The 20,543-nt window shown below is 43.5% G+C and overlaps 1 protein-coding gene and 1 long non-coding RNA gene across 7 annotated transcripts in view; one reads left to right on the forward strand and one right to left on the reverse strand.

Moving 5' to 3' along the window:
• Window positions 1-20,543, forward strand: part of LOC309626986 (endophilin-A3) — a 651,420-nt gene that overhangs the window by 48,667 nt on the left and 582,210 nt on the right. The window lies entirely within an intron of this gene.
• Window positions 682-19,425, reverse strand: LOC309627045. Its single transcript, XR_014243511.1, has 2 exons — window positions 9,172-19,425; window positions 682-8,200 (listed from the first exon to the last, which is right to left on the reverse strand). It is a non-coding gene; the product is annotated as an uncharacterized lncRNA (long non-coding RNA).

Below are 20,543 nucleotides of genomic sequence, written 5' to 3' on the forward strand. Positions count from 1 at the left end.
TCCCATTTAGGCTATCACCAGAAATACATATGAGGCTATACTGACAGTTTAATTGGTGATTGAGGAAGTTCGGGGTTCTACCTTCTCTTCTCAAATATTTTCATGTATATTTTACCTTAAAGGTGAGATCTAGGTAAGAGACTCTCTTGAGCATCTCAAGCTTCTAAATAGTATAATTCTGGAGATTTTCTATCTTTCCTAATATCTAACTGCTGAAATTCCAAGTTTACCAGACATTCTATGCTTGTGAGAGTTGTACTGAGTATTTTATCAAGCCAGGGTTAATGAGATAATGAAAATTTATTTATACACGGTCCCATCTTAAAATAGGAAAGAAAGCTGGTGGAATCTGCAAGTAATTCTACCATTTTAAAATTGCTATTATAAAATGTTTTGAAATTTAGTGTTATTATTTTATATATTTAGATTGAGAGATTCCCTTGTTGAGAAGTTTTATGCCTGTGAGAACTGTAGTGATGTATCCTTTTTCATTCCTGTTATTGGTTATTTATGCTTTTTCTCTTTTCTTCTTGATTAGTATTGCCAAGGGATTATCAATTTATTGTTCTTTTTATAGACTCAGCTTTTGGCTTTGTTGATCCACTCAACTGTCCTTTTGTTCTTTATTTCATTAATTTCTGCTCTTACCTTTATTATTTCCTTTCTTCTCCTTTATTTGGGTTTTCTCAACTTCCCAAGATAAACACTCAGGTAATTGACATTCTGCTTTTCTAACATGTGTATTAAAGCCATAAATTTTCTTCTAAGCCTAGTGTTAGCTGTATCCCACACATTGTCATATCGTATATTTATTATCATTTAATTCAAAATATTTTACAATTTTCATTACGATTTCTTCTTTGACCCATGGGTTATTTAGAGGTGTATTACTTAAGTTCCAGACATTTGGGGTTTTTAAAAGTTATATTTTGTTATTGATGTGTAGGTAATTGTACTGTGATCTTGGAACATATGCTGTGTAATTTCAAAACTTTGAAATTTTTTGAGACATAATTTTTGACCCAGCATCATATGGTCAATTTTGGTAGATGTGCCCATGCACAGTTAAAAAGAGTAGTGCATTTATTAGGTAAATTATGTGTGCGCTTGCAATCATATCAACTTTATTAATATCTTTCCACATCATTGCTTATCTTTTGTCCACTTTTTCTATCAGTTACTACTGGGAGAAGCATGTTAATATCCCTTACCATGCCACAGTCCTTCAGGGGCTCCAAATGAAAGCCTGGGGTGTTTACCTCAGGTGGTCCCCAACTGTTCGTTTCACCATAGACTTTTGAGACTGCTGAAAGCTCTGGCTTCTCAGCTGCCCCTTCACAGCTTTCTGCTGGGATCCCACTGTCTCAGCTGCTGCCTTATAATTGACAAATGCCCTCAGGAGAAAAGTGGTGCCTCCAGCAGGCTCACCTCTCTGTGCTTCCCTGCTCTCCAGGATCTTGGCCCCTCAGGTCGGCTGTCTGCATAGATCTCAGATGACTTCAAATACGTTTTATTTCCCTTCGTATTTATCGAGTTTTTCTAGTTGATTTTGACAGGAAGGTCAGCTGGCAACAAGCTAGTCTGCCATTGCTGGAAGTAGAAATCCTTTTTCAGAGAATTTTTATCTCTTAAAAATATATGCGAGGGACTTCCCTGGTGGCGCAGTGGTTAAGACTCTGTGCTCCCAATGCAGGGGGCCCGGGTTCCATCCCTGGTCAGGGAACTAGATCCCACATGCATGCCACAACTAAGAGTTTGCATGCCACAACTAAGGAGCCAGCACAACCAAATAAATAATAAAATAAATAAATACATAAAAATATATATGTGGATATAAAATTCAAAAAAATTAAGAGGAAACTGACCCCAGGCAGAAAGAAGTGCCTTCTTTATGTCATTTTTGGCTGTGTTGGGTCTTCATTGTGGCATGTGGGCTTTCTCTAGTTGTGGCGAGCGGGTGCTACTCTTCGTTGCAGTGCACAGGCTTCTCATTGCGGTGGCTTCTCCTGTTGCAGAGCATGGGCTGTAGGTGCACGGGCTTCAGTAGTTGCAGCGCGCGGACTCAGTAGTTGCGGCACCCGGGCCCTAGAGTACGCAGGCTTCTGTAGTCGTGGTGCACAGGCTTAGTTGCTCTGCGGCATGTGGGATCTTCCCGGACCAGGGATTGAACCCGTGTCTCCTGCATTGGCAGGCGGATTCTTAACCACTGCGCCACCAGGGAAGTCCCAAGAGCAATCTTTTAAAAAAATGTTTACATTTCCCTGGTCATTAGCAACTTAACCATTTCCCCACATATTTATTAGCCATTTATATTTCTTCTGTAAATTGCTTGTTTTTATGCTTTCCCCATTTTCTGAGGTTTTCTTTTTATTGATTTGAATGTGCTTGAATGTATTTAGTTCAGTGGATTTTGATTGTGGCTGCACATTGGAATCACCCAGGGAACTTTTAAATAACAGGTCCCAACTTGAGAAATATTCTAATTCTAATGGGCTATGGTGAAGTCCAGGCTTCCTGGGTGAGTCTGATATGCAGTTAAGGTTGAGAGTCCCTGCTCCAGGGAGTACATGGTTTAGGTAGGATGGAGGTCAACATTATAGGAAACAAGTGATTAAGGAGCTGAGAGGCCAGGCTGTTAGGAGAGTTGTGAATGTAGTTGCTTTAGCCTGTTTGGGCTGTCATAACAACATACCATAGACTGGGTGGCTTAAACAACAGGAATTAATTTTCTCACAGTTCTGGAGTCTGAAGACTGAGATTTGGACTTCTGGAGGCTGAAGGTCTGGCAGTATTTGGCTTCTGGTGAGGGCCCTCTTTCTGGCTTGCAGACAGCCGCCTTCTTGTTGAGCCCTTACATGGCAGAGAGAAAGTGAGCTCTGGGGTTTCTCTTCCTCTTCTTATTAAGAAAACAAATCCCATCGAGGGGTCCCACCCTCATGACTTCATCTAAACCTAATTACCTCCTAAAGGTCCTACCTCCAAATACCAATACATTAGGGTTTAGGGCTTCAACATAGGACTTTTAAGGGACACAAACATTCAGTCCATATAGTGGTGTCCTCTGTTTCATCACTCATGTCGTTATTTTGCATTTACTATCTTTTTATCTTGATGAGACTAGTTAAGGTTTGCTGTGTTAACCTTTCTGGTCTCTTATACAAAGCACAGGCTACTCTGCTCTGTTCTCATCCCTTGTCCTGTATATTCACTCCACTTCAATTTGCTTCTCTTTCCACAGTCATGTCAAAGTCACAGGGTCAGAGGACAGCCAGTTTGTAAGGTCTCATTCTTTAGTGTTTACCCCCCAATTAGAATACATAATGCCATATCTGCTCATTGGAGATTAGTGGCTAAAATGCTTTTATATTGATTATTCTTAGTCACCCTCATTAGACCTATACAGTATCTAATTTGTTGGAAATCTTTGGGAGGCAGAGTCAGATAAGAGCAACCAGGTTTAGACTGGAGGTAGGTGCACATGCCCTGGAAGCACAGGAAATCTTCAAATCTGATTTTATAATTTGATTAAAAACGCCATAAGATGAAGACAAGGAGCCCAAGAGCAGCAAAGGAAAAGGAAAAGGCAACGTGGGGAAGTGGGATGCACAGGAACTCAGGAGGATCGTCCTCGACTGGCTCTGTTGCCAACTTTTTTCTGGCCTGACTTTTCCCATTGGTAATAGAAGGGGTTGGAGGGATCGCTGAGGTCTCTTCCAACCCTATAAGCCTTTGGCCAGGAAAACAACACCCACTCTTAATCCTGCATTTTGAATTTAATTGTCCAGTGATAAAGACTACAATAACATTTCCATGGTTCTTTTTTAGAATGAAATCCTGCAGTCAGGAGGAAAGAATGAGGACAGTAGTGTCTAACGTTGTAGCTTCCACATCTTTACATCTGCCTGTGGTCTGAGCAATGCAATTCCAAACATTAACCATTTTGTAGAAGGCCGTTTTATCCCATAATGGTGTTTAAAGTGCAGAGTAGTGGCTTTTAAATATGAATGTTAAAACATTTACAATATGCACGCATAAGGTACACTTTTAGAAAACTTAAAGGAAAGGAGAGTTTTGTGGTACCAAAATTTATTCCTGAATTTCTTGGAAGGCAGCGATGCTCACCACTAATGCTGCACTCTTCCTGAATTTCTTGCCTGTCTTCCTTCCTCCCACCAACATCTGAGCATCTTCCACGTGCCAGTAGGGTGACCAACCATCTCAGTTTGTCCTGGACGTTCTTGGTTTTAGCACCCGAAGTCCTGTGTCCCATGAACTCCTTAGTTCTTAAGTAAATGAGGGCACTCTTCAAGGCACTGAGTATAAAGTGGTAAGCAAACAAACAGACAAGCAAACAAAAAACCAAGCAATTATAATAGTTCGTATATCCCAGTTATTATTTTAAAGATAAAATGTACATGTATGAGAGAACTCATCCTTCGCTATATCATATATTTTTCCATAGAGAGCTCCTAAATTTTACTTCAAATGCAAGTCTCCAGACTGCCAAAAGATGGTTCTATTGTATTTGACTATGGTAAAACTAAAACACTGAGAATTATGACATAATGACTAACAAAATGTGAAGTTGTCTCAGTGAACTGAAATGGCTAGTTCCCTTATAAACTCAACATCGATTCAAGACTGTTAGTGACTTACAGCCAACTTTAAATCATTCTTTCATCTTTTTTCCTCAGTACACAGTATATAAACAATTGGAAATGTCTGTACAAAGTATTACCTTATAAAGAACTTTTACTGGAGTATGATAGATACACACATGTTATATCTGTGCGGCTTGGTGATTTTCACACGGTGAACACACTGGGGTAAACCATTTTAAAGCACTGGCACCTATACCATCTCATTTAACTTTCACATCCACACTGGAGGTAGGCAACACAGGTAGTATTATTTCCAGTTCACAGCTGAGCAAACTGAAGCTCAGGCAGATTAAATGGCTTATGCAGGATCCCTCAGCTAGTAAGAGGCACAGCTGGGATTTGAACCCTGGTCTTCTGGCTCTCAATGCCAACCCCCTTGTCTGTGTTATCTATGGCAGAGTAATATATAAACTGCAGAAAGAATGAAAGAGAGGGAAGATTGAGAGATCTTACTTAGTCACATTTCTGGGTGGTAGGACGCCAAGGAGGATCACTCTGCTTATTTGCTTTCAGGAAAGAAAAAATTTTGGATGTTCAGTACAATTGGACTTAACATTAAGACCTCTTTCATTAACTCTCACCATTTTCTATAAACAGTACTTTGTCCTCAAATGTTCCCAGGGTGGAATAGACACAGAAACAAACACATACTGAGTCCCTCTTCAGTGTGAAGACTGTAGGGGACAATTTGGTTAAGAATGCACGGGGTTTTCCTTTGAGGTCTTTGAATTTGTAGGCAAGATAATACACAAATGGCTGTGTTTCAAGAGCAGCGAGAGGCCAGAAAAGAGGAAGAAATTACTTCCAGAGAACACCATACGGGCAGCCCTCAAGAGCTGGGCTAGCGTGTGAGCGGGGCCTGAAAGGCATTCAGTCTGAGAAGATGGGGGAATAGTGGTTCAGGTGACTTGAGGAGAAGAAAGCAAAGGACGTTTGTTATGGAACAGTGACTGTCGGTTTAGCAGGAGAGCTGGGCTGAAGGAAGACCATGCCTTGGTTTTCCAGCACATCCGACTGCTTTGCCTAGCTCTCGGGCTAGAGCTGTCCCCACACACACCTTTGTTTATGCAATCTACCTTCTCCCAAGAAGCAATCTGAGGGAACCATGGAATTATATATCTGGCAGTTTGAGAACAGAGGTAAACAAAGGGCAGACACAGCCTGAGGTCACGGAGTGAGCTGGTATGAACATCACAAATTCATAAAGGGAAGGGAAGTCTGGTTGCAGCTGCAAACGCCTACAGGAAGGAGGTAGGCGCTTGCTCAGGCTCCAACATTCTCTCTCTGAGATGCTCTTCCTGACCATAGTGGCGGATCCGGTGCACGAGTGAGTCCTTCCATGCAGCCTGATAAACCTACGAGGGTGTGCCTCTCAGGGACCCGAGGTCACCTCCAAACAGCCAATGTCACGGGCAAACAGACTTCCTCCCCCGGCTTACTGTGTCCTAAAACGGTTGCTGATTCTGGCTGTCTTTAGAAGATCACAACCTTTTTGGACTAAATTTGAGGGCATTAGTACAGGTATGAATTTCAACAGCCATGCACGCAAGGGAGGTGACAATGTACGTGTCTACTAGGCAATATGCATTTTGTTTTAAAAACAGAAACTAATATAGAACTCAGAGTTCAGTAAAGTGGTCCATCATAAAATGTTAACAAGTCTAAGTTTTAGCAGAATCAGAAACCAGATGCTGATAGCTTTGTGTCTGTGCTCATAATAGAAAATAAGCTTCATGGAAGCATGGCGTTGACTACCTGGTTCCCTGCTGTATCCCCAATGCCTAGAATAGTCCTGCTTAGTTATCGCTTGAATTACTGAATAAGTCTAAGTAGTAAAAATGACCCTGGGGGCTCTTGTCCTCTCCTGACTCCTGAGACTGGCCAGAAGTGTTCAGTTAGATTGGAACACATCCCCTTACCCTCTCTGCTCCTGTTTTTTTTTTTTTTTTAACATCTTTATTGGAGTATGATTGCTTTACAATGTTGTGTTAGTTTCTGCTGTAGAGCAAAGTGAGTCAGCTATATGCATACATATATCCCCATATCCCCTCCCACTTGAGCCTCCCTCCCACCCTCCCTATCCCACCCCTCTAGGTGGTCACAAAGCACCGTGTGCTCCTGTTTTAACTCAGTGGTTCACAGGCTTTTCCATGAGAAAACTGGTGTTTTAGCAACAGAAAGAAGCATGTACACACATAGATGCTCAATCACTCGCTGTCTCTCAGAAATGTTTCAGAGACTGGTGACACTCAAGTCACTCTGCTTAGAGGTTTACATCAGATTCTGCTGCTCAGCGGGGAAAGCCTGGTGGGGATTCCTGTTCCCAATGGCTGCAGTGAGAGAGCCTGACTCCCATGGTGACAAAAGCTGACCGAACACTCGATAGCCAGCAGTTCTGTGCCCAAGTACTGGGCATACAGGCGCTCATTCATGCCTCGTGCCAGCCAATTCCTCAGATTGATCTCGCCAGGCCCGAGAAGTTCTCCGCTCCCTATTTAAAAATAGTCCAAAAAAAATACACTTCTCATTAGATTTATTTTTCTTTCACATCATCCTGCAATTTGAGTTAGCACACACAGCATAGAATAATTAAATGTGAAGTCAGACGGTACCTGACAGTTAGCCCTGTTGCTCTGAATCATCACCCCTCAATTCAGCTAACAGACCTTCCTCAGATGAAGGATTCACAGGGGAGGGCTGAGACAGGAAGCCTGGAGAGGTGTGGGTCTGCTTGGAGCTTCACAATCAAACCTCTTTCCTCCTCCACCACTCTCTCCTCTTGTTGGGGCTCTCTTAAAGCAATCACGTCTTCTATGAAAGGCAAGGCCTGTCTGGACACGAAGCAGCCATGGAAGGTCCTCCAGACAAGGCTTCCCATAGACAATTTGGCCAAATTCATAAATTAAGTTGAAAATTTCATCCTGCTTGCTGCCAAGCAGGACTAATTAATTTCTGTAGAGACTGATGAACAGGAAGCACACTTTTCACATTATTTCATCAACAATTAATTCACTAAGCTCAGATTCATTAGTTTCCTGGCATTCACCATCCTAAACAGTGTTGGAAGGTGTTTGTGGAGGGAGCCCCGCTATTTTAAGCCTCCTGGAGAACACCTGAGGCTGAGCTGCCTCCTTGCAGGTGATTTCACCCTCCCCTGCAGAGGGTTCATTAAGGATTGTTTTGCAGCCCCGGGAGGCAGGCCTGAGTGGTGCTCCATTCCTCCCTGAGATGTTCTGGAACTTTGTGGCCTCCCTGGCAGGGAAAAGCCATGCTCTTGGCCTCATATTAATTGCTGCTTCACTAATGAGCTTCACGGATGCCCCAGGGTGCTCCCAAGGACAGGAATCAGGAAGGGATGGAGCTCCAGCCCAGTTGGGTTCAGGGCTTCAGGTTAGTCTCTTCAACCCCACTTGTCCTTCTCAGATTCTCTCCATACCAGAGGCACTGTGTTCTAGAGCAAAAGGTTCCCAAGTCAGAGCCATTCATCAGTCAGTCAGTAGGCACCTGAGGCAATCATGGGTGCAGTCAGGGAAGACTTCCTGGAGGAAGAAAAATATAAATACTTCACAAGAATGTAAGCTTAATAGCGACCCTATCTGTTTTGTTACAACTATATACCCAGCTCCTAGCACAGGTCCTGACATATAGTAGATGCTCAGTAATTATGAGAGACAGGGAGAAAGGGATGGAGGGAAAGAGGAAAGGAGGAAGGACAGAAAGAAAGGAGGAAACGTAATGACTAAGCTGAAAACTGAGATGACTATGAGCTACCCCCAGATAGGAGAAAGGGGGTGGAGAAGGCAGTCAAAGCCATGCTGCACAGTTGTACAGGCTATGCACTGCACATTTCTGAAGGCACCATTTACATCTGCATACATAGATCTAGAATTACGCAGTATGCAACCTGCATTGCTACAGACAGCAGGCCTAGCAACAGGGGGATAAAGAGAGAGTGTTTTAGGCTGAGGGCACAACATATGCAAAGACCTGGAAGTAAACAAGGAAAAGGAGGAGTGTTGAGTAACTAAAGAAGCTCAGATTAGCTAGAAATCTCCTTGAGGGTGGAGAATGTATTTTCTACTTCTCAGTGTCCTCCGTGTGGTACCTCACACATAGTGGCAGGTGAGGAATGGTCCCTGAATGGAAGTAAGCCTCGGCTTTCCTGTCAGTACAAGGCAAAGGGCACCCAGGACTCCATGCCGATGTCAAGCCTTATGGCCATGCCTAGCACCATAAGCAAGGTGCTCACTCCATCAGGGCCCCCACAGATGGGAGAAGAGATTTATATCACTTCCAGGCACTGTGCTATGGCCCTAGCAGGAGAAAGAGGACTTCCAAAGGTTCCAGCTTTCCCCATTTCCTCTAAGAACAGAGACTTCTAGGTAATTGCCTGAGTTTATTTTCACTGTACTATCTCAGAATGTCAGAGCCATAAAGGGCTGTAGAAATTGTCTTGTCCAGTCCCCATTTTACTCTTGAGACTGTGACTGGGAGAGTGAAAGAAAATCACCTGGAGCCACTCAGCTAGTTGGCTTCAACCTTGTCCTTTGGAAGTTCCCGCACATCAAAAGTCCTCAGCCGGGACTTCCCTGGCAGTCCGGCGGTTAAGACTCTGCACTTCCACTGCAGGGGGCATGGGTTCGATCCCTGGTCGGGGAACTAAAATCCCACATGCCGTGCGGTGCGGCCCAAAAAAAAAACCGTCCTCAGCCAACATTCCTCCCCTCCACTGCCTACCTGACAGTAGGCAAGGTATAGTCAGCAGTCCTAGTCAGCCTTGAGTCTAAGCCACAGTGATGAGCCCTAAGTGATGCTCTGTGGTTCCATCCTACTCGTGCAGCCCCCCTAGAACCTTTTCCTGGAAGCCTCTTGACCTCAAAGAACATATGCAATGCACGTTGCCTGGATGGGCATCATAGGAGAAAATAAGATGAAAATGTTTGGAGAGAGTCACTTCCCACACCCTCCACCCTCCCAAGGAAGCTACAAGTTGTGTGTCTGCACGGGACAGGAACTTTGCCTGCAAACCTGGCTTGATGACAGTGGGCGTCCTCATTCAGGCTGAGGAGGAACCATAGGAGCCCTGCAAGGACTTGCTTCCACAAGCCAGCCACGGGCTCGCACACAGGGCGGTGGTCAGGTTGGTTCACCTGGCTGGGCTCCACCCTTGTGACAAGGAAAGGCCGAGGAGAAGCCCGACCAGAGAGAGATTCTGGCTCTCATTCTTGGCAATGGCCATACACATGACATTATCTCTGTTCATGAATTTCCTTTTCTGTCTCTGCATAGTAAACTTGCGGCTAACGCAGGCTTTGGCCCACAGGGCAGGCAAGTCAGAGCCCTTGAAGGCAGCCTCCTTCAGAAGCCCTGACTTGCTCGGACCCTGCATCACCCAGGAGAAACCATTCCCATTTCATCCTCCTGTGTTCTTTTCCCTGGGACAGTTCTGTTCATTACCGCTTCTCCATTTCCCCTGGGTGTGGTCAGAGCAGGATTTTACTGAGGCTCCAATTTGAACATTTTGCAAAAAAAAAAAAAAAAGTTCAATATTGCCCTCTCTCACAACTACGAACAGGAAAAGAAGTTGTGTTTCAAAGTTGAAATTCTTCACTTAAGAAAGGTTGAACAAGAAAAAAAATGGGACACTCAGTCTTTAGGGTAACATGGCCCTTCTTTACAACCCTAAATTAAGTTATTGAAGATCCATAAAAATAGGGGAAGTCTGCATTCATGCTAGAAGCTGGGTAAGGGTGCCAAGCAAATGTCAGAAAACTTCAAGGAATTTCTGTCTGATTGAGAGTAAATGGTACAGAATGAAAGAAAGCGGTAACTCAGATTCCTGAGAAAGTAGCAAAACCTCATGGGAGGAGTAGAGCAGATCCTGGACGTCATGAACGTCTTCTAGTTTGAAGGGGTGAAAGTTGGAGGGAAGGAGAGGAGACCCAGGGCTGAGGCCTGAGGTTTAGAAGCAGCACTAAATTGGAGGCTTGGGAGAGTGGGGGGAGGTGAGGGGGATAGTATATATTGTCGAAACAGCAAATGTCCAGCCAGCAGCCCCTGGAGGCACAGCAGGCAGATCTGGTGCAAAGGCAGTAAGGCAGTTTTCATGCAAGGGCGGCTTCCTCGAGCCTCAGGCCCCTGGTGGCACAGAGGTGTTGTGGGAGCTGCTGGCCGAGGCCCAGGGTTGGGGTCCAAGGAGAGGCTCACAGTGTTGGCAGGAGAGGAGAGCTGTTTATGCACCAAGACCAGGGCCCTGTGTGGAGAATCCAGGTGCAAGGATCCCTGCTTTCTCTCCATATACTTAGGTCCCTGGCCCACTGAACTCTTCCCAGTTTTGATATCGAACGGAAAACCAAATCAAATGACAACATTAAAGTCAAGCCGGGCAGGAGGGAGGATCAAGACACAGTGAGCGTCCAGTTTGGATTTTTGTTCTGTGGGGAATGAGGAAACAGATCTGAAGAAAAGCCTGGTTGTACAAGGATGAAATACCCATATATAGAGAGAAGACTCTATAAAATAATGATGATGATATAATGATAGTAGCAGCAGCTAACATTTGTTGAACAGTTACTAAATGCCAGATACAGACTTCTAAGTGCTTTAATCCTCACCAAAAAAAACCTATGAAGCTTGTTATTATTATTATCCCCATTTTATAGATATGGAAACGGAGGCTCAGAGAGGTTTAGGAACTTATACAAGGTAGGAGAGCAAAATCACATTTCTGAAAAATATTTACTGCAAAAAATACATTTTACGTGGCATCCGCTTTATTCTCTCTATAAAATTCAGGAATGCTTTCCAGATACAAAACCTGAATTAAGATGAAAGAAAAAAATAGGAAGGAAGCCGGCTGACATAATGATAAAATGATGTGAATCTGACATGTTATGGTGGAATTTGAAGCCTTAGAAGCAGTAAAGAGCAGAATTTATACTGGAGAAAATGAGAATCGAATCCACTTCTTCATCTGTTGAAGGCATGGAGAGAAGGAGGGGTAAGAGGGGGTGGTGTTAGAGTTGAGAATCATGAGATGCCCAGGCTCAAGACTTGGTTCTTTCATTGGAAACATTTACACATTTTCATCCGCCTGGAAAGATCTGGATTTGATCCTGCCAAAAGAAAGAGGATCAAACCAGATGACTTCTTTGTTTGCTTTCCAGCTCTTCTATTCTGTGAGTTTTTCTTCTACCAAATAGCATAAATGGGTTCTATCAAAAGTTAGGTTTTTGATAGTGATTTTTTGGGGAGTGAGACTCTTAGATCTATTTACCTTTCTCCTATTAAAAAAATTCCAGTATTTTGCTTCTTTCTGTGGGGCCCATGCCTCTCCTACTCTGAGCCTTTGTATTTTGGGTGGGTCTCCCTCCCGGCTTCCAGCTCCCAGGGTGGGTACTGATGGTCTTCAGCTCCCTTTTCGTGGTGGGCTTTCAAGATGAGCTGCAGTGGCCGCCTTCTGACCCCGAGGGGAGATACTGTCTGAGAACAAAATCAACACACTGGAAGAACAGAGCTGTGCTGAGTACTAATAATATTGGTTGGCCCCTGCATTAAGTTGTGCCTGACACTTAGCCCTACGCCAGGACTATCCAGTAACATAAGCCAATAAATTCCCTTTTTGCTTAAGCCAACTTGAGTTGGGTTTTCTATCACTTGTAACCAAAAGAGTTCCAACTGATTCGGTTGGGCAGAATAAATCAATAATACAGTCTAAAGGCAAGCTTACTTCTCTGAGAATCTGTGGCTGTTGGATATAGCATTAATATTAACATCTGGGCTCATGAAAACATTCTATCTTAAGATACCTTTTAAGAACAATCAACAGAAGGAAAATCAATGAGCTGTACATAAATGGCAGGTACATAAACAGAACTTCATTCATGTGTGGTGTTAGTATTTTAACTGTCCTGAGGGCTGCCTTCATAACCAGGTTACTGACCCTCAGGGCCTCAAAAACCAAAGGAAATAAGAAATGGAATGAATTGAAGGCTACATGTCTTGTTTCTCTACCCCAATGCCAAGCCCACCCTATCTGAAGACAAGCCCCCTGGTTTCCAAATGGGTAGAAACGCTCCATCTCCCATGAGACATTCTATGGTTGTGGTTAGGGAGAAAGATGAATAAAGGAGAAAATCTCTTTTGTTCATCTAACCACCTTCCCCCACCCTCTCACCATGCTCTGGCCACATTGCCTCTTTCCATTTCCTAAAACTTGCCATGCTTTTTCCTTCACGTATGTTTTCCTTCATAGCACCTACCACTGTAGGTCATAAAATGCTTCTTGATATTTATTTGTTGAACGTCAGACTCTTCTTTAACTGTAAGGTCTGCATGGCAGTGACCACATAGGTTTCAACCTCTATACTCAGAGGGCAGCCAAACAATAAACAAGCACTTGTTGAATAAATGAATGAATAAATGTATGAATGAGTGCTTGTGGCATCTTTGGGGTTAAGAGAGATGAAGGAGTGAGTTTTTTCATACATTATTATTATTTTTTTTTAAAAAAAGATTTATTGATTGATTGATTGATTGATTGATTGCTATGTTGGGTCTTCGTTTCTGTGCGAGGGCTTTCTCTAGTTGTGGCAAGCAGGGGCCACTCTTCATCGCGGTGCGCGGGCCTCTCACTATCGTGGCCTCTCTTGTTGCGGAGCACAGGCTCCAGACGTGCAGGCTCGGTAGTTGTGGCTCACGGGCCTAGTTGCTCCACGGCATGTGGGATCTTACCAGACCAGGGTGCGAACCCGTGTCCCCTGCAATAGCAGGCAGATTCTCAACCACTGCGCCACCAGGGAAGCCCTTCATACATTATTTTTTTTAAGGTGTACACATTTTTTTAAAAAATTTAATTTAATTTATTTATTTTTCGTTGCACCAGGTATTAGTTGCGGCAAGCAGGCTCCTTAGTTGTGGCATGAGAACTCTTAATTGCGGCATGCACGTGGGATCTAGTTCCCCCACCGGGGATCAAACCTGCGTCCCCTGCATTGGAAGGTGGACTCCTAACCACTGAGCCACCAGGGAAGTCCCTCATACATTATTTTTGACTGAGATTTTTTTTTCTTCTAAAGCTTTTGCTTTAATAAAATGTTGATGTTTTGTCAACTGATTTCAATCTTTGATTTCGTCAGAGGAGGGGAAGGGAGGTGGGAATGCTCAGAGCCCAGGGGTGGGAGGAAGGTGGGACTCGGTGCTACCTAGAAACGGGTTCTGTGAGTTGATCTTTCTTTGGATGTGGGAGTGGGCTGTTGAGAGGAGGGAATGAAAGCTATGTTGATTTCACTTCTGGAAGGGACTCTAAACAGCTGCTGCCAGGAGTCATGCAGGTGGTGGGTTCCAGCTGATGGTTCAAATTCTGATTTGGAGTAAAAAAACATTAACACATTTATCCTGCTTAGAATTTTCCAATTTGTCATTATCTGGAGACCTTGGAGAGCTACAAAGGGAGTGGAATGTGAAGCAAAGAAAAACAAGCTTTCTTTAAAAAAAAAAATTAGGTAAATGATGCCTCATCCATTGGGGGAATATTATGTATCCATTAAAATAGTTTATAATACGGACTTCCCTGGCTGTCCAGTGGTTAAGACTCCACGCTTCCACTGCAGGGGGCACGGGTTCAGTCCCTGGTCGGGGAACTAAGATCCTGCATGCCACACAGCGCGGCCAAAAAATAAAACTAAAAAATAAAATTGATTGTGGTTGCACAACTCTCTGAATACTAAACAAACAAACAAAAACCCCAAAAAACTGAATTAAAAGAATAGTTTATAATAATGTGAAACATGATTATGCTATGGCATTAAGTCTAAAAATAAGAACAAAAAAAGAAGCAGGACCCAATCTTGTAGCTACAGAAAAATAACAACTGGGTTGATAAAAACACCCTGCCTGGCAGGGCCTGGCTTCCCTCCCCAACAGCATCTCTTATCACCCCTCCTCCTAGAGGCCCCTGCCCCCTGCCCTCCAACCATCCTAAACCCCACATTTCACTCATGCCTTCCTCCCATTGCCACCCCTCCCCTCTCCTGGATGACTCCTCTTGATTCTTCAGGTCTCAAATGTCTCTTCCTTTGGAAACCCTTTCCTACACCCAGAGTCTGAGGAAGTGCCCCGAGGTCAAGTCCCTCCAGTGTGTACTTCCGGGTCATCACACTTCCAGGGTCTCTCTCCCTAGGCTGTGAGTTCTGTGAGGGTGAACGGGTCACGCTTTTCCCATTCCTAGCACTCAGCACAGTGCCTGGCATAGGGTCTCAATAACTATTTGTTGACTGGAAACCTTAAGGAAATAGCCCAAAATGTTGCCAGTGATTGACTCTAAAGTGGGGCAATGAATGCTGATTTGTTTTCCTTTTTTCTACTTTGTTGTATTTTTCCAGTTTTCTATAAGAAGCATGGATTGCATTTACAATAGAAAAATAATAGCAACCCTTTGTAACGTATCTCGAGAGGGTATGAACAGGAGCAATATCAACCCTGTTTTCTTTTTTTTCATAGAAAGAATGGTGGGATTTCATCTGCATTTTTAGCTGTTTTATCTAGGGCAAAACATACAAATCCAGGAGGAGTGTCATGAGGCCGGCAGGCTGTTCAGGGCTCACTTCTGACATTCTCCCAGCCGAGCTTCCTGTACTGGTGGGACTAACCCTGGTGGGGACAGGCTTTTCCACTCTATTTCCAGCCATCCGCTTAGGGCCTGGAACAGAACAGGTACCTTCTCAGTAAATGTTTGCTAAATGCCTTGATACCAGTTTTAGGAATAAAATGAACTTGGATTGATGCAAAGTACAGTGTATTTTGTGCCAGTGTTCTAGAAATTTGGGAAGGCATGCTAGGGGAAATTTCACTCTGCCTTAGAAATAGTAGCACAATTGGTAGGTGTGTGAATGTACAGTTACACGCCATTCATCTAGAGGTAAGATTTAAAGCAACCTCAGGACTTCCCTGGCAGTCCAGTGGTTAAGGCTCTGTGCTTCCAATGCAGGGGGCGCGGGTTCGATCCCTGGTTGGGGAACTAAGATCCCACGTGCCGTGCACAATGCAGCCAATTAAATAAATTCTTAAAAAAAAAATCAAAAACCCATTTAAAAAAAAAAAAAAAAAAGGACTTCTCTGGCGGTCCAGCGGTTAAGACTCTGCGGTCCTACTGCAGGGGGCACGGGTTCGATCCCTGGTCGGGGAACTAAGATCCTGCATGCCGTGCATGGTGCGGCAATTAAATAAATAAATTCCTTAAGAAAAAAAGAGAACATCTAGTGACATCCACCCCTCCTTTTACAGAGGAAGAAGCACAATTAGAGAGGTTAACAAGCCTGCCCCAAGTCACACAGGAATAAAAGTAAAACTGTGATATGAAATTAACAAACAAAGAAGAAACTCCCAGGCTCCTGGCTCTCTGTGCCAAGGTAACTGTAATTTAGGGTCAGCATGACCAAATGAGATCAAGGCAGGCAGGGGAGAGAGCTCTATATTTTAGGGTGATTCCTAGCAAAAATTCTTTTATAATTTTTAATTGGTTCTGAAGAGAGATTATCCTCATTTATCTGAAGTACTGATTTCTGGGCTATGTCCCAATATTGCCAGACAGAAAAAGAACTCCTTAAATCGTTATTTATTTTTTTTAACATTTTTATTGGAGTATAATTGTTTTACAATGGTGTGTTAGTTTCTGCTTTATAACAAAGTGAATCAGCTATACATATACATATATCCCCAGATCTCTTCCCTCTTGCGTCTCCCTCTCTCCCACCCTCCCTATCCCACCCCTCTAAATCATTATTTATTTTTTCTATCTATTATTGCAAAATGGATTCAGTACAACCCCCGCTCCGCCCCCAATACACACAAAGTTTTCCATGTGATTGCATTGGGCAGACTGGGTGCTTTATGAAGGCAGGGTCCAACTTGCCATTTTGTACAGTGCCTGTGGCCGTGCTTTTTCTGGATGAAAGAATAAATGAATGAACAAATGAATGAATATTCAAGACTTAGTAGTCAGACTCTCCTATTTAACTTTCCGTGTAGCACACCCATGTCTTGAGGCCAATTCTTAAAATCCATATTGTGGATGCATTCGATATGACAGGAAGTAATTAAAACACACCGTAAGCATTGAGGGAACGCTTGTCAACGCTCATTTCTATAACCAACAAACAATGTGGAAACTGCATTTTCCCCTGTAAACGGGGGCGTGCTGACATGTGGAAATGCAAAAATGCTCCAACACAGTATCTAAAATCTAGTCGGGAAAAAGAAATCACAGAAAGTAGTGTTTCTCCATATCTTTGATACAAGACTTACACACATGTGGTTTTGTACTTCTTTTGCTAACTTACCCTTTCCTCCATGGATAGCTGTTAACATCATTTCCCTACTCGGTTCTCTTATTTAACACCTCCTAAAAATTCAAGCTATTATTACCTTTAATGAGCAAAATTTGGGGATATCGTCCTACTCATCTGTATCTTTTCTGAGACTACAAATTATCAGGATGCACCTCATGTCTAGACACCTGCAGGTGTCATTCAAATCACTGATATAAGCTGTTTACACCCCACATTGTCTTCTTTATCCTTCAACATCAGGTCTCTGTTTAATTAAAATTTACTTTGGTTCTCCTGCTGAGCACCGGCACCATCTCCATGTCGGCACAGAAGTGGCTTTGTTCTTAATTCCATCTCTGCCTCTGTCTGCTCTAACAGAAGAACACTCCGGCGGCCCAGTTCCTGAGCTTGCTTTCCTTGAGAGTTGGAGTCTTGAAAACCACAGGAGATTGCCAAGGATGTCTCCCATTTACGAGCTGTTCTCCAAAGGCTAACGCTGATCTTCCCCAGACGCTAAATCATAATCTTCATGTTTTTCGTATTTCACATTCTAGCCGCAATTTCAACATCCCATCCCCGTGACATTAGGGAATGATAAATCAGCGGGCGGGACAGCTCCCCTGTACAGACTGGTACGGGCGGACCAGGCTCTGCCAACGCCCTCACTCCTGCCAGATGTCGGCGCCCGCGGGGTTAACCCTTTCCCGCAGCTCTGCTTTCCCCTGCCGGCCAGAAGCTTCCCAGACAGCTATTTTTAACAACGTAACACAGCTTTTATTTCTTTTCTTTTTAAACTTTCCTCCTTTTTGTCTTTTCCCTCCTTTCCTTGCCCTGCCAAGCCTAACAGTACTTTGAGGCAAATAAAAATGCTATCAAACCGTGGGCAATGTAAATATATTTTTTTTCTTAAATCAGTCTGCATTAAAACCGTTTTGCTCCCTCCTCTTCACTGAATAGTATTAGAGGAGGATGAGGGTGGAAAAACTTATTTTAAGGTGGAGAAATACTTAATGCCAATGTTTTGTTGTTGTTGTTATTTTTTTAAGTAGCTTTATTGAAGTATAATTTACATACCGTGGAATTCATCCATTTTGCCAGGACAGTTCAGTAGTTTTGGGTATATTTATAGAATTGTGCAACTGTAGCCGTGATCTAATTTTAGAACATTTCTATTACCACCCCCCCCAAAAAAAAACCCTCAATGCCCTTTTGCAGTTACTTCTGCCCCCACCCCTGCCAGCCCCCAGGTAACTGCTGCTAATTTACCTTCTGTCTCTATAGATTTGCCTTTTCTAGGCATTTCATACAAATGGAATTTTACAATAGGTGGTCTTTTATGTCTGGCTTCTTTCACTTAGCCTAATGCTTTTGAAGTTCAGAGCTAATGGCTTTTATTAGATGGCAAAGCCGTTTGGAATGGCCAAACTGTCCGAGAAGACTACAGAATCTAATATGTACATGCTAAGTGTGCTCTCAGAATACATGCTGCATAGATGTGTCCCATGCAATAAGGTGAGAAACTCACTCCCCTGTTTAGGGTCAAGTTCTAAGGTGTGTGTGTGTGGGGGGGTGTCAGTAAAGGGCCATATGCAAATACAAAGCATTTCAATTAGTAGTTGGTATTCGTTTTGTTTTAGAGAGAGTAAAATCCAAACCGTTCAATTCACCTGTTATTTAAACGACAGATCAAAGCCAGGTAACCTTATTAGATAAAGACTACGGTTTTAAAACACTCTCCTTTTCATATAATCTAATGAGATTATATATGTTAAAGCACTTTGCATACTGAAATGATATGCTCATTTTTTTATGTTAATTAATATTATATATCGTTAAGGGAGTAAGAAAGAGGAAGGAAGACAGAATAGGAGGTCAAAGCTAAGCAAAAGGAAGAGAGGAGTGAAAAAGAGACTGAGATTTGTGGGGCAAGCAGGGAGAGGCATGAAAGAGGGTAACCTGTCTGTCCCTGCCCCAGTTACATTCTCAGCAGTTAGTGATGACTTTGCACCTTTTGGCTGCTCTTTCAAACTTTCATCATGGAATATTCACAACAGCTGCCCTGACAAGGAACCCTTCTCCCACCTGAGGGTTACGGCTAGAGCGTTGGTTCACAGCCATGGCTGCACATTAGAATACCCTGGGGAGCTTTTAAACTATACCCATGCCCAGGCCAGATCCTAAATCAGTTAGATCAAAGTCTCTGGAGGTAGGGCCTGGGCATAAGTATTTTTGAAAAGCTCCCCAAGTGATTCAGTTTAGGGCCAGGATTGAGAATCAGTGGGCTATGTAGAGCAGTGCTTATCGAATTTATATGAATATGAATCACATATGATCTTGTTATACTGAAGATTCTGATTCAACAGGTCTGAAACGGCGGCCTGAGAATCTGCCTTTAGAACAAGCTTGCAGGTAATGCTGCTGCTGCTGCCCCCAGATCACACTTTTTTTTTTTTTTTTTAAATTTTATTTATTTATTTATTTATTTATGGCTGTGTTGGGTCTTCGTTTCTGTGCGAGGGCTTTCTCTAGTTGCGGCAAGTGGGGGCCACTCTTCATCGCGGTGCGCGGGCCTCTCACTATCGTGGCCTCTCCCGTTGCGGAGCACAGGCTCCAGACGCGCAGGCTCAGCAATTGTGGCTCACGGGCTTAGTCGCTCCGCGGCATGTGGGATCTTCCCAGACCAGGGCTCGAACCCGTGTCCCCTGCATTGGCAGGCAGATTCTCAACCACTGCGCCACCAGGGAAGCCCCAGATCACACTTTGACAGGTGAAGAACTAGAGAAAAATCCAAGTTTTTTTTGCATGCACGGGGTGTTCCATTATCTGCCTCTGTTCTGGACCAACAGCATTAACATTGCCTGAGAACTGGTTAGAAATGCAAATCTTTGGGCCTTACCTCAGGTTTATTAAATCAGAAATTCTGGTGTCAGAGCCCAGCAACAAGTTGTTTTAACATGCTCTACAGGTGAAACTGGTGCACATTAAAGTTTGAGAGCCACTGACTCACTTGTATCAATATTTCCTAAACAAGCGATGCCCCTATATATGTATTCCTTCTAGCTGGAATACTTTTTTCTTTCCCCTGACCCTCTTTTACCCAAGGATCTCCCTCAAATTCCTATTCATCCTCCAAAACACATCTCTTCCGTGATACCTTCTATCCAGTGTTGCAGTGATAAGTGTTTAACCATGGGCTCTCCAGAACCCTGACTTTATAGCATTGGTCAGTTTCAGGCTATCAATGTGAAGATGCTGAAAGCTGAGCTGGGACAAGATGCGTACTTGCTAACAAGAAGGCTCTTGCCAGCTGGCTCCAGCACACCATCCCCTCTTTCCTATACTTAACCCACTGTGTTATGTGTTTGGCTGTCTGTCTTCTGGTTAGACGTTGTGCTCCTTGAAGGCTGGTTCCATAACATTCCTCTGCCTTCTTCCATTATCTCTAAAATGGGACCTACGCCCAGCAGGTCCTTCATATTTCTTTACTGAATTGAACAAAACCTCTGTTGTGACAACACCATATACCCACACCCACATAAACAACAGAAATTTTCCA

This window comes from Balaenoptera borealis (assembly GCF_965194805.1).
Source record: "Balaenoptera borealis genome assembly, chromosome: 3".
Classification (NCBI taxonomy): domain Eukaryota; kingdom Metazoa; phylum Chordata; class Mammalia; order Artiodactyla; family Balaenopteridae; genus Balaenoptera; species Balaenoptera borealis.